Source organism: Castor canadensis, chromosome 12 (assembly GCF_047511655.1).
Source record: "Castor canadensis chromosome 12, mCasCan1.hap1v2, whole genome shotgun sequence".
Classification (NCBI taxonomy): domain Eukaryota; kingdom Metazoa; phylum Chordata; class Mammalia; order Rodentia; family Castoridae; genus Castor; species Castor canadensis.
The window spans coordinates 6,828,002-6,834,001 of NC_133397.1; the positions used below are offsets into that span (position 1 = coordinate 6,828,002).

Below are 6,000 nucleotides of genomic sequence, written 5' to 3' on the forward strand. Positions count from 1 at the left end.
CATAAATTGAAGCTGTTTTGCCTTAACTACTCAAAAAACATTGAGAACTTGTATCTTAAGGAAAGGTGATCTATTTTTATCATATAATTACATGAAAATGCATATAATTCTACAATGTAAGCCAGTAACAGTTCATTGGGAACTACAGTTTGCAGGCTATGAATGAAAGTTGAATAAGACAAAATTCCTGCCCTATGGAGATATGGTTCTCTGAAAAGGACTGAGGGCAGATGGGAGGTAATGGGGGAAGAAGAAAATATCTGAAATAGATTGTTAAAATATCAATAATTGTTAGAGCTAGGGATGGGTACATAAGGGTTCATTACATAATTCTCTACTTTCTGTATTTGGGGAAAACACTTTGCTACCATCAAATATTATATGCTTTGAATTCTGACAGTGTCTACATTCATTCTTCCTCTATGGCTGCCTCCACCACTTCCCCACACATGGTCTGGAGGATGTCAGCACACCTTAGGTGAATGAGGAAGCCCAGAGGGCTTCTGCAAATATGTATTGGGCACCATTATGTGGGAGACCCAAGCTAGCCTGCTGGTGAATTACTATCATGCCCTCAACGAGCTTGCAGTTCACCAGAAGACATGAGATCTTCATGAAAATAGCATTTATAAGCCAGACGCCAGCGGCTCGTGTCTGTAATCCTAGCTACTTGGGAGGGCTGAGATAGGTAGGATAACAGTCTGAGGCCAGCCTGGGCAAAAAGAGTTCTCCACGGAAAAAAGCTAGGTGTGATGGTGCACACCTGTCATCCCAGTGGCGGGGAAACATAAAGTAGGAGCATTGCAGTCTAGGCTGGACTGGGCAAAAAGTGAAACCCCATCTCCAAAATACCCAGAGCAAAAAGGGCTGGAAGCGTGGCTCAAGTGGTTGGCTGCCTGCTTAGCAAGCATGAAGCCCTAAGTCTTAACCCCAGGACTGAGAAAAAAAAAAGACAAATATTTTCATATCACTTTAGTTTATGAGATGCTTTTAGTATATCTATGCTTTTATTTAATTTTCCAATGTTGCAGAGCAAATATTTTTCTTTTTACAGATAACAAAATATGCATTCCTAGCACAATTTGAAAGGCAAATGTCCAAACAACGAGTTAAATCCAAGCTATAATTCAAGGCAGAATCAAAGTGCTATGAGACTTCTGAAGAGAAGTTACTTCTTCAGCTGGGACATCATTTTATGCAGATTGTTGAAAACTATGTAGAAGTTCAAAAGGGTGGAAAATGAACAAAGGGCACACCAAGCAAAAGAAACATCTAGAAAACAGATGAAGAGAGTGTTGAGGGCTGGAGGTGGGCCTTAAGCAGTGGAACACCTGCTTTGCAAGTGTGAAGTCCTTAGTTCAAACTCCAGGCCCACCCACAAAAAAAAGACGGACTTTGAGCTGTGGCTAAAGTGGCAGAACACTTGTCTAGTAAGTGTGAAGCCCTGTGTTCAAATCTTAGTACTGAAGGAAAAGAAAAAAAAGAAGAAGAAGAAGAGTGTCGACTGAATGGCTATGTATTGTATGCCCAGGAAATGATACACAAGTGGGGTGTTTAAGTATGAAATGATAGTTACAGCTAGAAAGTCATGGTGGTTTACATCTGTAATCTCTTCAAGAAAAAGGGCTGTCTCTGTCCTTTGTTCTTATGTCCCCAGAACATATTACAAGCCTAGAACAAATAAAAAGTTAATAGAGAATTGTGAAATTGAGTAACTGCACAGGTATACAAAGGATGCCTCTTCAGAAGGACTTTGCCCATGGGCAGCTCCTGCTACCTCAACAGCCATGCTCTCCATAATCAACTACAACCAGGAATGGGCACACAATCTGTACATGTGATGCTCAAAAAGATAAGCTGGGCCAATCTAGAACTGGAATTAAACCCCAATGACTGTGGCATGGGCAAAATAATAGTTTTGAGGCATTCAGTCAGCAGAGAGAGAGAAAGCTGAACAGATATCAACAGAAAAAAAGACTCTTCTTAAGTAAGAGAACAAACGTGGTCTCTGAGAGACATGCAGAACACAGAGCTATCTGGGATCTTGACTTCTCATTCAGTCTGGTAAATCTCCTTTTCCCTCAGGCTGTTTGCCTTCTAAACAGCCCTCCTAGAAGAGCTCATATAGACATGACAGTTCTTGAGTAAAAGCAGGAAAGGGGGGTTGGCATACTCATACATGATCCTAGAAAAATTAATCTCCTAGCAGTGCATGCATATGCAATTCAGACTGGAAAAACACAAAGAAGGAATCAAAACTATAGACAGCAGTCAGGGATCCAACAAAACAGCCCACAGAGATGAATCAGGAAGGGGAAATGGAGAAGAAATGGAAGATATTCACTTCAACAATATAAAATCCCCAGGGTCTGAGGTTTTTGTTTTTGTTTTTTGGTGGTACTGGGCTTTCAACTAAGGGCCTCATGCTTGCTCAGCTAGTTCAGGTGCTCAGCTATTTGAGCCATACCCTAGCCTTTTGGCTTTAATTATTCTGCATTTTTGCCAGGGCTGGCTAGACCACCATCCTTCTATTTACAACTTCCCCCCTATAGCTGAGATGACAAGCACATGCCACCATGCCCAGTTTTTTTAGTTGAAGGGGGGAGGGTGTGGTCTCGCTAACTTCTTTTGCCCAGGCTAATCTGGAACCTTGATTCTTCCTATCGCCTTCTCTCCAGTAAGTAGCCAGTTGGAACAAGTGTGAGTCACCACATCTGGCCTATATGAGCTTAATTTAGACCCACCAAAATATCCAGAGGAGATATTCTGGATGAAAAATAAATAAAAGAAACCATCTGACTGACTGCAGAAGAAAAACGACAGGTGAAAGATGACAACTACAGGCCACGTGCATGTGACTGGAGGGTTGTGTTGCTATGAAAAAAAAAAAAAAAAAAAAAAGGAGTGGGGGGAAAGCCAGAAAGAAGATAAAGAAGATGAGCTGTTTCTCTGTGTGTTACACCTGGTCTCTCCCCACCACTTGGACTGGATACATGGTGCTCTGGGCAGGCTGAAGGTGACATGCTCCAAAAAAGCCGAGATGGAGAAATGAAAATCTGAGTATCATGAGAGTCCAAGGAGTCTTACACTCACACAGCGCAAGAGAGGATTCTCAAACTGGGTGCATCAAAATTATTTGGAAAACTTCTCAAATACTGTACACTCTTCCCCCAGAGAATCCCATTTCATAGATACGTGGTGGGGCCCAGAAACTGATCATTTTAACATGCACACCTAAATAATTCTGATAAAACAGTTCATAGTGGTAAAGCTGGAGAACAAAGAACACACCTTCCCACTTTCAACCTTGGCTCTACATCAGACCTAAGCCTGCTTTTTTAAAAGGCAGATATCGTCTTTTAAAATGAAAAATGTATATGGGTGGCCCTCCCCGTTGTCAAAATGTAGGCAAACACATACATAGTAAAATCACCCCAAGAGGTGTTTCCTGGGCCACACCCAAGGACAAAAAAAAATTGGGGATCACTGAAAGGCTAAGAAAGCTGCATTATTAACAACACCTCTAGGGGGCAGAGATGGCTCCATAAACAATCAGGAAAAAAATGTTCTTCACTGGCTTAAACCTTTCTCTAGGTCAAAACGCCTAGGAAAAATAAAATTCCAACTTTGATGACTGACAAAGAAATTCGGAAGCATTGTGATCAAGAGCTTGCTGGTATTTTGTAAGACATTAAAAAAAAAAAAGCCTGCATATGACAATGGAGCCCAACATAAAAGCAAAGAAGAAAACAGCGCTACCTGGCCCAGGGAAGCCCCGGGGAAGGAACCCAGCCGCCGCCGGCCTCAGCGACACTGCTAAACGAGGGTGGAGGAGGCGGGCTTGGCAAAAGAAAAGGACTGTTTCCCTAACATCCTTCACCCCGCCCCGGGGCACTGACCCCCAGGGACACCCGCGCTTCCCCGGGTCCGGCCCGCGGGGACTCGGACTCGGACCCCTCTCCCCTCCCCCGCCCTGGCCCTCTCGGCTCGCCGCCCGCCTTCGCAGAGACCCCAGGCGGCGCCACCTGTCCCCCTCCTCCTCCCCGCCCCCCCTCCACCCCTCCCCGGCCGACCTCCACCTCTTCCCTCCCCCCCCCGCCCGCCCTCCCGGCCCCGGCTCCCTCGGAGACCCTCCCCGCCCCCCTCGACCCCTCCCCGGCCGACCTCCACCTCTTCCCTCCCCCCCCCGCCCGCCCTCCCGGCCCCGGCTCCCTCGGAGACCCTCCCCGCCCCCCTCGACCCCTCCCCGGCCGACCTCCACCTCTTCCCTCCTCCCCGCCCCCCACCCCGATCCCGGCTCCCTCGGAGACCCTCCCCGCCCCCCCTCGACCCCTCCCCGGCAGACCTCCACCTCTTCCCTCCCCCCCACCCCCCCACCCCCCGACCCAGGCTCCCTCGGAGACCCTCCCCGCCCCCCCTCGACCCCTCCCCGGCCGACCTCCACCTCTCCCCCCCCGCCCCCCACCCCGATCCCGGCTCCCTCGGAGACCCTCCCCGCCCCCCCTCGACCCCTCCCCGGCCGACCTCCACCTCTTCCCTCCCCCCCACCCCCCCACCCCGATCCCGGCTCCCTCGGAGACCCTCCCCGCCCCCCTCCCCGGCTCAGGTGCCCTCCTCACCGACCTCGCCTCTCCACCTCCCTGTGACCCCCCGCCGGCCACCTCCACACTGACCTTCGCACAACCTGGCCGAAGTCGGCGCCCCCAGCTCAGCATGAACCAGCCCGCTGGGCCGCAGGCGGTGTCAGAAGACGAGAAAAGAGACCGCGGCTTCAAGTGCGTCGCCTTCACCACACCCAGCGGCCATTTTCCTCCTGAGGAGGCACTGACAGGTCACGTGACCGAGAGCTGGGCGGGGTGTCTGGTGGCCACGCCCCTGTGGGCGGGGCTGGAGGAGCTGATGGAGTTAGCAGAGCAGGCTGGCTAGCCTGCTGAACAGCCTGTCTCACAGTCTCTGTCCTCCAAAATGTGCATATTTTTGACAAATACCCCAGGCAGTATTTTTCCCTATCAATGTCACTCTTACAGTTAATTTATATCCCCTGTGTACCACTGCAATCAAACTTATTCAGAGAAATAAACTACACTTATAATTTCAGAAGACATTGCACATTCATTGCAAACGAAGGCCAGATCAATTCCTCCTGGAGTCCAGGAACCAAATTTCTGCCTACTTCTAGTGCCTGTGGCTTACACTCCTGGTCTCCCAGAGAGCACATTGACTCCTCTGACCTATGAGTTCCTCCCTCCCATCCTCTCTGTCTCCTCCTGTTCTCCCAGCCTCCTTTCTATCCTCCCTATCCTCCCTCAGTCCTCTGAGGTCCTTGCCTCCATCCCCAGCCCTCCGTTCCAATCTCAGACTCGGTGGCCCTGCAGTCCTGCCTCCTCCTCCAGAACTCTGCAGAAGGTGCCTCTGGTTGATCACCAAATGCCATGAACAGTGTTTCATTTACCTCTGTTGGACACCAAGGGCTACTCTGTCCTGAAAATGTTCCTTGCACTGGGCTTTGTGACTCTAATTCTAGTTTTCCTCCCTATTTTCTGACTGCCCCTTCTAGATTCCACCTCCCTTAAATTTGTTGCTCCCCCACCCCATATTCTTCCCTACCTGGGAGTGCAGCTGATTCCAAAGATAAATTCTAGTTCTAAGACACAGCTTGGGGGGGGGTCCCTTCTTTTGGAAACCTTCCTGGTCGACCTCAATCATTAGCCAGTCCTCTGTGTTCCCCTTCTTACTCCATAGGGTCCAGCACACTATAGGTACTCACAGAGTCTGTGGTCAGTACGGTACATTTAACCTGCTTGTCTTCCCCCAAAACACATACACACACTATAAGGGTAACTCCAGCCTTACCTCCCGTACCACCACCAACCACATCCAGTTTTGAGTATCTAGCCCGTGAGCCATTCGGGAAGAAGCCATCCCTGTTAGGACTTCCTTATACATGGCTGGGGTATCTCTCATTTCCTAAGAGTCGCTCCAGCTTCTGATGGAGCATTC

General features: G+C 49.1%; 1 protein-coding gene across 10 annotated transcripts in view; it reads right to left on the reverse strand.

Moving 5' to 3' along the window:
• LOC109675106 (kinase D-interacting substrate of 220 kDa-like) overlaps nt 1–4,838 on the reverse strand; it is a 99,652-nt gene extending 94,814 nt beyond the window's left edge. For 8 of the 10 annotated variants that reach the window (XM_074049116.1, XM_074049114.1, XM_074049115.1 and 5 more), the window contains exon 1: nt 4,674–4,837. The gene's annotated coding sequence lies outside the window, so the exon portion shown is untranslated. Of the gene's footprint in view, nt 1–4,673 lie in introns of all 10 variants that reach the window. The other 2 variants (XM_074049107.1, XM_074049106.1) reach the window with 1 other exon arrangement.
• Nucleotides 4,839–6,000: the final 1,162 nt, after the last annotated feature.